Here is a 12,402-nt window from a genome sequence, read left to right on the forward strand (position 1 = left end):
AAATCTCAGAATAAGACGTGGAAAATAAATTCGATTTAATTACAGCAGTGTTGCCAATTTTTATGATTGTCATTGTGCTTTGAGAGGTCTCATGAAAATAAAACATTTGTTCTTATATTGTACTTTAAATGTGACATGGGGACTAGACAAGCAAATATAAGAAGGCATTGAATATTTTTCATATTAATACTATATTAGTTTTTCCGTCAGGACGTACTTTGAATCTGAAAATTATACAAATATCAGATACTTTCCAATTTAAAATATTTTTCTTCAAAAAAATCGGTAAAAAAAATGATTTTATGATGTCTGACAAATTGCTGCTCCAAAAATAATTTGATATTTTGCAGCAGGCTTTTGATTGATAATGCTTTAGAAGAACAAGCCTTTTTTGAAAATAAAAATATATATTGTCAAATTTTCCGGAATTTTTTTAATAATCGTCGGTTTTGAAAACCTCCAAAAATCGACCGTTCTAAACTTTGTGTCTTATGCGCGTGAAATTTAATTATTTGGGTGGCTTTTTCGTTATCACAATATTGTACAGCATTAGTCGAACGATGTACGGAAAACCGGTTGCGATTTCATTAACAAATTAGAAAGATATTGCAAGTACAAAGTGTCTAATTTATGAAATGAACAGTCCTAAAGTTGAGTTTTGAATTTAGGAATAATATTCTAATTTTCCACCACAAAAAAATATTCAAATCGCAATAACTTTTCTGTTCCTCAATATTTTGCACTATTTTTTTCATAAGTTCTCAAAAAGCTCTTCTATTTTCACAAACGGTGTCGATATTGACCATAAGTCATCTCATTTTGAAGATATTCTAATATACCTTGGAGGCCGGCTGTTTCTATATAAAGTTTCTTTGGCCGCCATTTCGTTTCAGTCAAGTTGTCAAAAAAAAAATAAAATGTTTGGTATACAACGTCAAGTAATAAAGAGTTGCTTTGAAAAAATAAAACACAAACTGAAGTCGAAATAGAAACATAAATGCTCATTACTCAAAAACAGTTGCACTAATTTGTTTATTTTTTTCAAAACGGACTATCATCAAAGTATTGTTTCGAAAAGCGGAGAAAAAAGCATGAAAAACAAATCTGTAATGTACATATTTACGTGAGTTATGGTTACGAGTCGGGATTTTGGAATATCTTCGGTTCCAGAGAACCAATAACCAAAATCGACACAGATTCTGAAAGTAGAAGAGTTTTTTTGAGAACTGGTCAAAACCAGAGTTTATATACACAGAGTTGCGCGAAGAGCCTTCTTTGAATGCTTGTTCTTCTTCGTCTTCTAAAACAGCCCCTATCTGTTTTGCTGGGCTGCTCGATAGGTAGACGGTTTGACAGTTCGATAGGTAGATTTGGTTTCACTCTTCGCGCAACTCTTCATTCATAGACTCTGGTCAAAACATGGTGCAAAAATATCGAAAAACAAAAACAAATTGTTATTTGAATATTTTTTTTTTGAAGTGAATAAAAGATGCTGATAGTAGAGGGGTTCACATTTTCAACTTGTACTTGTACTTGGTTGGTTGGTTTAGTACTTACTCTCTTCTAAATTAACGCCGACCAATTATAAAAGTAGTTTTTTTTTTTTCAAATATATTTATTTGGAAGGCCCAAACGCCCAAAAGCTTCACGGGGCCGATTTATACTATTTTTTCAAATTGAAAATAGCAGGTGAGTGGGAATCGCAATCATGTTGGGATCCCTGCATAGCACACTTTTTTTTCGTCTCTGTACCACGTTTGGTTGACAGCCGTCGCTTGTTGTTACCATCGTAGCTTTCGCATGGCGAGGATGAGCTGTCTTCATTGCCATTGTCGTCGTCATCGTCATCGTCATCAGTGTTGTGTGTAGCTTGCTTTGGTCGGTCCTCAGGTATTGTTTTTGGCTTGCTCTTGTCTTCCGCAAGCGCACGTTTGCCTCTTGCCAGAATTTCACTGAACGTATCACGGGAAGAAGAAGTGGGATGACTATTATGCATCGATGGGAATTCGTTCTCGCTGAAATTTGTTTCGGCCGCGGTTAATGTAGTTGCTGCTGTAGTTGTTTTGGTCGCGTTTTCGGATGCAGTTACATCCAAACATTTTTGGTTGGGATGTACTGCTCTTGAGCAGTACTTACATGTTTTGGTCTGATTTGGATGCAGAACCGTAGCGGTCTGGTTTTCGATGGATATGAAGGATGGTATCGAAGTTTTAATCCTCATCTGCAAAACCCGTACTCCGTTGTACACTCCGCCAAAATAGTTTTTCCAGCGCTCATTTTGTATGGAGAGAACATCTCCAAACCGCATCATATAGTTTCCGACGGTTGAATGAGGCATGGAAGGTGGCAGATCGCAAACTCTAACAGTGACTGCCCCGCTGTCCACATAAACGGGGGTCTTGAACGGTTAGTCCTTATAGACCAGAGTGCGTTTGAGGTTGTTCGCTTTCTCGTATCGCAACGCAATGTCATAATCTTTCACTTCAATGTACACACAGTTGCGGGTGTGGTGTAATTGAATACTGTTGACATCAGCGAGATTCAGGCCAATTTCATTCTCCAGGAAATGCTGGACTTTGCCAATATCGGGTCGGACCGGAAGAACGTTGAAATCGACGACAATAGTATTTTTCCGAACACTACTCATATCGAAAGCAGTACGAAGCACAGAGCACGAGAGCAAAGCGAAGACACGTCTGTATGCAATGAGTAAAAGCTGTCAACTGTATAAAAGTAGTTCTAACAGCATGATTTTATTTTTCTTCTTATTGGAATTACATAACGCTTGGGACCACAAGGAATTAAGGAATTTATGTAGAGATTATTTCAGATAGAAATATTAAATCTCAGGTTTTCCTTAGGAACCCATGCAAATCATTTTTTGTTCAATAATTATTCGAAACTAGTGGTCCCGGCAAACTTCGTCTTGCTATCAAGTAGGCTGTTGAAAAACGACATGGATCATCCCATACAAAATGACAGTTCCGTTCACGCTCGTTTTTCCGACTTTCCCGGTAAATATCCTTGGATTTTTATACACACAAACACGTCGGAACCCTTTACGAACAAGACGAAGGAAGAATCATTTGAATCCGTTGACCCGTTCTGAAGCCATTTCGTGACATACAAACACCAATCCATTTTTATTTATATAGATAATTTCTTGTAGCTCATGATTTTTTTTTATAATTTCTATTAGGATTAGCGCTTAAGCAGGCCGTCGCACTCGGGCTCAGATTGAGTACCACTTCTAGTACTGCATTTGGTCCCTCGGTATGGACCTTTGCACGGGTTCACTATTTGACATTTTAGCGGTGCCGTGTTATTTATGTGACCATGGCAACCAGTGAATTCGGCACCGCTCAAACGTCAAATTAGTGAACACGTGCATAGGTCCATTGCAAAAGGTTCCCAAGTTTGACAGATCGCAGTGCACTTTTCACGGCATTCTAGATTACCTTATGAGCCATAAAATTTTGGGCAACTGCAAGGGACATGGAGGTCTTTAATTTGTCTTTGTCTTAACTGCCCATAAAGGCATAACTGTCCCATATGGAATTAGTAGGCATTGAGAAAACAGCGCTCAAAGTTTGAAGTTTACATTTTCATACAAATGTCTTTAATTTTCTAGTGAATTTTTGAATGAAATATTCATTTAGCTCCACCCCACAAAACACTCATTTTGCTAATATTGATCAGTAAAAAATATAAAGTTGAACATAATTCCAATTTTGCAGTTGCTATTGGGATTCAAAGTTCATATAGAGACTGTTATGCCTTTATTTTTCAATATGGGACTGCACCAACTTCATATTTTTCCACAACATTTTCAAACAAAGTGTATAAATTTTCATATGCCTAGTGAAGTGCATGTTAAAACATGAATGTTGCGATAATTTTGTGTTCTGATACATTTTAAACTTGACAACGAATGTTACGCTTAAGTGTTTGATCAACAGATTACACTACGGAACACTTTTTTGTGTCAAGCACGAGAATATCGCTAGTTACCAAGGATGAAAATCTAGTGGTCATGACAAAAAACAACGATGCATCGCGGTTGTTCTTTATCGTGCAATTGTAGCAACAACGATTACCCTTTTGTCGTCAAGTTATCATAACAAATTATGTTCCGTGAATAAAACATCATTCCGCAGGTGTGCTAACGATCAAATGTTCGCAATCCAAAGTCATAATTTTTGGAGGATTTTCAAGCTTCTAATCCGAGATTCGACTAATGGTATGCAATAGTTGATACGGAAGTTTTTCTGGCATGGCGTGGACAAAAGTTAATGCCATGTATGTGTTCCGATTTATGTTAATCGCAACATGCTACAATATCCGACAAACGGTTTGTCCCGCGACAAACAATGCATCAGATGTTCCATACATCTGAACAAAGCGCGAGTAATGAGGTGTTGCGCGCGTAATCATGCTTTTGCAAGAACAATGGCCCTCTTAGACTGTTCAATTACTGTGTTTTTTAGCACTTGCATGCAAGTTTACCAGCTAGTATGGCAATTTATTTGCTAAATTTGCCACAGAATTCTAACAAAGTGCATAATACTTTCGATGCCCAAAAGTGGTTATTTCATAATTCAGAAAAGTATTATATTTTACCATGTAAGAGAAACGAAAAAAAATGTAAGGAGACTTCAAGCATGTTTAAAATGTAAGTTAATGTTCTATTTTGCATGCTTGGAGGATTAGATCATTAAACAGTTTAATAAATCATACTTAAATTTGATGTTAATATCAATGAAACCAGTATTTTTTGCAACTTTGGCAACCTGCAGCTCAAAATTGTGACGTGCTTAACACTTCCCCACTAACAAAAACTCCTGCCAATGACAACCATGGAGATACAGACAATGGATTTCAAACTAGCAATCCTTCCCTGATCCGATGACCATAAGGACGTGGCTAGCGTCGTTATTGACTTTAAAGTATTTGGATCCTTGAAAATGATCATTAATAAAAAGGCTACTCCTAAGCTGCATCTGTTGATTCTTTGTGCAATTTTAATTATTCTGGTCAATCATGGAGTAGCAACTAAGAACTGTATGGTCATTAATGCCAATGCAAATGCTAAAAATAATGACTCTAAGGATTTCTTTATATTAAAACCTAGGAACTCCTTTTTTGATTCGTCCAAAATCAAGTCGAAGAATATCCACAGAAAACAACCGGAGATTATTGTGGAATTGTTATAAAGTTTTATTTTAAGCAATAACTGAAGATCCGTTTCTATGCATCTTCGAGTAATTTCCGGTGAAATTCAAGATCCTAAGCTGATTCTTGTGGTAGTTATCTCAGAACCCCTTCCAAAAATTCCTCAGGGATTTGACAGGAATTCCTGGTGAGATTCTGGACTTCTTTATGGAATTCATTTAGTAATTATTACAAGGTTCCGTCGAGATCTTCCTAAAATTCATACAAGGTGTTCTTCAGAATATCTCACGAATTTTCCTGGGATTCCTCAATGAAATCGGATCAGGCTTTGGAATATTTAACGATCATTGACACACATCCTATTTATTCGCCTTCATTCATACAACACCCATGACATTTACCGTTCGTGGAAGATAACGAGCCATGAACATAAACAAGACAGACACACACCACTCACTGTTTGGCGCCGATCACTGTGTGTCAACACTTGTAAAATTCGCTGACCCACTCTCATTCTGATCAAGAAACAGAGGCTAAGTTTTTTCATTTTCTGCGCTATGTTTGAAACCAAAGAGATGTTCAATGATCCAATAGATTAAAATTAGGTTGTTGAAGGCTGCATTACTAGAAAATATAAAACTTATTACCAATTTTATGCAAAACACGAAATTTCTTCAGAATCGATCCAGGAATTACTTCAGCAGATCTCTTCTTAACAGTTCTTTTTATTTATTCTTCTTTCTGTTCTTACGTCCCAACTGGAAATGAGTTTGCCACACGATATACGAATGAAAAAATAGTAACTTAGGCAAAGAAAGCTCTCAGTTGAAAATTGTGGAAGTGTACATTGAATACAAATCTTAAAATGAAGATTCTATTCTAGTGGCTAAGTAATTCTTAAGGTGAAGGATAAATGAAAAATAATAATCGAGTTCATTAACTTTACAAATATCAATACGACGAGGTTGATCAAATTTGATAACAGCAAAGAATAATGAAGACCATACACAAGTATAGAATGAACAGAATTGAAAATATTATTCGACTGGAATAAGTAAAAACATGTGGGTAATATATTGAATGAACCTAGATGCAACACCCACGTGGTCCTATGTATATAAGTGATGATTGGTTCACACAGCAGTGACATGTCATAAAACATGTTGCAACATATTATGTGATTTTGTGAGAACGTTCCGTAGAGATTATTAATAACGTAATAATAGATGGAAATTTCACTCTACTTTATATTATTAATCTTTGATTGTGCTCGTGTTAAGCCTCCATTGTCAAAAAACCCACACACCAGTGTTTTTTTTTACGGCGATGGCGATACCTTTCCTCGTAACTACGTGAGAAAAGAACAAAACTGCGATGGAATTGAGGCGTCGTCTAGTCGATGCCAAACATAGCAATCATCATAGCGTCGAGCGAAAAAAAAAACAAAACCCCACCGCTTTTAGTCTCCATTGGCGGGAGAACACCGGTGTGATGTATCAAAATATAAATATAGAAATACTTCGCTTCGCTTGCAACTTAGAGGCGCGACCGTCCACTAAGAAGGAGGCTACATCACACATTGCATCGATGAGTAATTTCACTTTCTGTCTACTATGCGCGTTTGTAATTTAGTTGTGTATAGAGCGTATAGAGACGAAGCTGTCTGAGACAGGTTGGAAGTTGTAATAGAGGTTTTCACTATCTCAGTTCAACATTTTTCCAACCTCAGTGCAAAAGTTTGGCATATTTAATTGAAAGCTGAAATTTTTTAGGTAGGTTGTAAGGTATCCCGAGGCAAGTGGGAATTTTGGGTTAGTAGGATCCTCAGACAGTCGAAGCTGTGAACGCGCATCTATTCAGCAACACCAAGCTGAGAATCGTGGGTTCGAATCCCGCCGGTCGAGGATCTCTTCGTGAGGAAATTTTCTTGGCTACCCAGGGCATAGAATATTATTGCGCTTTCCACACGATATGCGAATCCAGAAACGGTCCATTAGCAAATGGAGCTCTCAGTTAATAACTGTGCATTAGGGACGTAACGCCAAAGATAAGAGAAGAAGAAAGGACCTTCGAACATAGCTCATTTGTGATGATATTTTCAAGGCAAGTAAGAAATAGAAGTTTGGATCCCACCGGCAATATGTTTATGGACTATGGAATAGGCATTGAAAATAAAAATGATAAAAGGTCGTTAAAGTGGTTGTGCATGTAAAATTGTAAACAATCAACCCAAACGAATCATATAAACTGGTCAAAAACAGTGATGCATCAAATATTGATAGTCAGCTAGGTATTCGGCGCTTCTACAGTAGAAATTCTCTTTATGTTTTCTTTTTTACTTAAAACAGGGCGACAATAATTTTAGATATATATATTTTTTTTTTTTCAAATTAGATTGATATCTGGGCTAGCGTTGATCAAATTTTTCTCTAACATTGATGTTACTGAATCAATTCAAATTTAAGCTGTCGAATCGATTCACCGTTTTAATCGAATCATTTGCATTGATTTTTTTTAATCGTTTCGAGTCGAATGCAAATTGAAATTCATTTAATAAGACCAAATGCATTTGTTTTCGCTTTAAACATCTTTCAATCAAATCAGTTTGAAATTGAATAGACCATACTCTATGATTGGTACAAAATCCTGTTTCTTTTTCCACTCATTAAGGAATATTAATTCATTTCACTAAAATGAATCGAATCAAACAATCGAAAATAGAAAATCGATTCACACGATCTTGGGTACTCTAAAGATTGATTCAAAAAATCGAATAATCGGAATGGAAGCATCGATTTTCGAAACATCGATTCAAATCGCCCATCGCTAATCTGGACGAATACCATGGCGGCTGAAATAAAAATTACGTTGCGATGTAGCAAGTGGAGAAGCTTTAACATGATACCATTAATGTTAAAAAAACAGAAATATGTTACACAAAAGCTAATATCAACGTAAACGGTTTCAGCGATGTATAAATAGTAAACAATCTCACTAATCGATAAGCCGTAGAAGCAAACAGTGCATTTAGTTGAACAATAACAAATACCTTTATAGTAAGTGTTGTACATTTATTTCAATAACTAAATCTATTAGAAAAGTGTCCAATATAATATGCAAGAATATATAGTTTTGCAGCATTTATACACTTTTTTTTTTAATTTTCATTTCTCAAAGATTGAATTTTGCAAACTCTATAAAATTTAGGATAGATATATTTGACGATTTTGTTAAAATTTGATTTGTATATGGAGAATTGTTTCATGAATCTGGTCAACTCAACAAAAGTGCACAAATTTTATGCAAATTTTGGAACCCAATTTCAATGAACATCCTCTATTTAATTTGTTCATTGCATGTTTCTATTTCTGTATCCATTCGATATAAACCATATTTTGCACTAATATGTGCATTACTCAACAATTGCGGTTTAAGTTCTGGGGCAGTACAAGGTAGTCAGAAAAACTGGAAGCAGCTAGTTGGATTATAGCAATATTTTATGACTAATAATAACAATATAAAATTGGCTCCGTAATGCCTTATATCGCTTAAGCCTTTGAAAACTCTGTCAATTGAGAAAGACTTTGACGGCATGTAAGTGTAATGTGTTATTGAAATCATGTGAACATGCTTACCAGTATTAAAATGCCTTATTATTCTATTTAAAATTAGTGATTTTAATAGTTAGACTTCAAAAAGGGCATAACTCAAAATTGCAACGATCTTCACATTCAAAACTCCGTCCAGAGGTTACAAGTAACTAAAAACACCTACTTTCAATCAAAGTTTGATGGTTTATTTCTTCTGATAATCACGGCCATTAAAAATCCGTTTAAATATCTCAGACTTCATTTGTGGACTTATAAAATCAAAAGGGCGTAAGTTCAAAACGGGCCCTATGTTTTTTTTTAAATTTTGCCCTGACATGCAAATTAGCTATAGAAAACGACTAGTGAGCACAGATTTGATGGAGATTTTTTTCTGATGTTAACGGTCAGGGGAGCACCGCACCCCCCTTCCTCCATTGGATTACACTGCAAAACATGTTTATGTCTCAAGTGTCTAAATACCGTTATTAGGTTTTTTAATGGTTGCTGGATCCATGGTCGTTTGACCCATTTTTATCAACCCCATTTAGCGGAAAACTTTTTGTTCTCATCGTTTCATAAGAGAATTTTCTCCAAATGTTTTTAAGTCATGCTGTAGTTACCATGAATATGCTTCAAATAGAGAAGAAAGAACATTGATAAATTGCCTACAATCTGAAGGAGTGCGAAAAAAACGCTTTTTAAAAGTAACTGGCAAAATCGAGTCAGCTATGAATTGGCTTTTAAAAAAGCAGCATTCGACTATTTTAACTTGCATGCAAGATTGTCAGCTTGTATGGCAATTTATTTGCTTAACTTGCCACATAATTCAAACTTCATATGTATAACAACACTAATCAAAAAAGTTCATACTACTTTCGATGTGTTGGAACATTTCTGTGAACGGAATAAGATTTAGCAATCCCAAATCTACTAGAGACACATAATTTTATCCTTGAGACATGCAAAAATGTCATTTTTGTTACACTGTGTTATTTTGATTTTTTTGCAGAAAATGTATGAGGAAGGTCTTGGCTCTCATCGGTACACATTTGAGACATGCCGCTTTTTTGTATAAGTTACACAAAAAACATCGGGTACTGACTCTAGCTTATTCGTTTTTGAAAACGTATGAACAACAACGATTGGAAAGTCGGATCTTGAAACATGAGAACTTTGAATGAATACACACAGGTTGGGTTTCTGGCTTATGAACAGCTATCCAGAAAATGCGCTGATCCAAAACCGGACAATGTGAATCCTAAGAGGTGGATTCAATCGCCAATACTTCATTAAAGTAGGCTATCCGTCATATTATGGAGGACTTATGCGCGGTCGAGCTTCTCAAGCACGTAAGTGAGCAGCTTTATCAATCGATCCACCGAGTACTTCTGAGGGTATGGGAGGACGAAGAATTGCCCACCGGCCACTATGGGCGGTTTTCATATAGAATGGCGGCCAAAAATATTTTCGCCGTCTCGTGTCATATATATGAGTCTTATGATACAAATTTGATAATTTGTTTCCAGTGAACAAGTTTTCGAGACCAACTTTTTAAAACGGCTTATAGCGAAAAAATACGTTTTTCACTAATGATGCAAATAGGCCACTTATGCAATTAACGTTGCTAACATAATAATGATGATATGAATTAGTTACCGACATTCCATTATCCTCTGAAATTATCTCTAGCTGATATTAAAGAAAAAAAGGCAAAACTATTGAAAAAAGTAAGTAGCAAAACTATTGAAAAAAGCAAAGTAGAATAACAACCGCATAACATAGTGATAACAAGATGTACAGCATGATTTCATTTTGTTATTTTTTGTTATCAATACGAGGCCTCTTGTTATCAACAAATTTTGAGCTGTCAGATCGAGGATGCCACCGACGAATGAATGACGTCAAATGTTTGTTATCATAATTCGATCTTTATAACTAATTGATAACATAATAAGTTATCAATGAGGGAAATTGGCTGGATAACAAAACTTGTTATCAATGTGTTTCAAATGATAACACAATGAGATATTTATATGATATCTTTAGTACAAATTTTTGTTATCACTTTTGTTATGTTGCCTGTTTATTCAACCAAAATGATAACAAACTATGTTATCAAATGCTTGTTATCGGATAACACAACGTGTTACCTTTTTGTTACCCAACTTTGCTCGGGTATGTGTAAAGTCTCGATAAAAAATCGAGTATGTTTTTTTCAGTGTAGTCCCCACACTTACCAGAACTAAAGTTCGAATTTTTATTTCGTTTCATTGTTCTAAGATAGCTTTTTTAGTAAACTTTCGAACAATGTATAAAAATATGTATGAAATATTACGATTCTGCAGTATATTCCATCCAACGTATACCTTGTATTTGTACTGAATTCTTTGTTTTTCTTATAAACTCTAACTTTGGCATACTGTATCAATGAAACTACAAAGGATCTTGCTCTAGTATTCCAGGAATATCTTAATATAAGTGTTTACTATGTATTGATGTACCAGAAGAACCTATCAGAACAAATATTTTTTTCGATTATTGGCCACCTGATCGCTCATAGTGCCGGCTGGTTGGACGGCCTCATACGCCCAATCTACAAGAAAGAGCACAGACTGGAGTGTGCCAATTACAGAGGAATTATTCTGCTGAATTAGGCATACAAAACTCTGTCGCGCATCCTGTTTACCAGACTGAGACCACTCGAGGAGTCCTTCGTCGGCGAATACCAAGCTGGTTTTCGTGAGGGTCGTTCGACAACGGACCAGATGTTTAGCTTGTAAATGATCCTATATAAATTCAGGGAGTATAACTTGCAAACTCACCATCTGTTTATTGATTTCAAGGCGGCGTACGACTCAGTGAAAAGAAATGAGCTGTGGCAGAGAATGTCTGAAAATGGTTTTCCGGCGAAACTAATTAGGCTGATACGTGCTACGCTGGACGGTTCGAAATCAAGTATTCGGATCGCAGACGAGGTGTCAACCTCGTTTGTGACGTAAAACGGGTTGAAGCAGGGAGATGCACTTTCGAATTTACTGTTCAACATTGTACTCGAGGGTGCTATAAAGAGATCTGGCGTGCAGAAAAATGGCACTATTATCACAAGGTCGTACATGCTCCTTGGCCTTGCGGACGTTAAAGACCTAATTGGAATCGATCGCAGGTCAGTGGAAGAGGCCTTCGTGTCTTTGAAGAGGGAAACAGCGAGGATAGTCTTGACCATTAATTCTATCAAAACAAAGTACATGGTTGCAGGTAGAGATAGAGTCAGGCTGGTGGTGTAGGTGCTGAGGTAGTATTTGATGGGGCAGTGTTTGAAGTTGTTGAAGAATTTGTTGACCTTGGAGCACTCGTGACATGTGACAACGACGTTTCCCGCGAAGTGAAAAGACGTGTAGCGGCTGCGAATAGGGCCGGACTATGTAACCAGCTTAGGTCCCGCAGCTTGCAAACGGAAACAAAATTCGCCCTGTATAAAACATTGATTCTTCCGGTGGCTCTCTACGGGCACGAAGCGTGGACGTTGAAAGAGTCAGACCAGAAAGCCCTCGATGTTTTCGAGCGTAAAGTGCTGCGGACAATACTAGGTGTGAAACTCGAAAATGATGTGTGGCGTAGACGCATGAATCACGAGTTGTAT

The sequence above is a fragment of the Aedes aegypti genome, chromosome 1 (genome assembly GCF_002204515.2).
Source record: "Aedes aegypti strain LVP_AGWG chromosome 1, AaegL5.0 Primary Assembly, whole genome shotgun sequence".
Taxonomy (NCBI): Eukaryota; Metazoa; Arthropoda; class Insecta; order Diptera; family Culicidae; genus Aedes; species Aedes aegypti.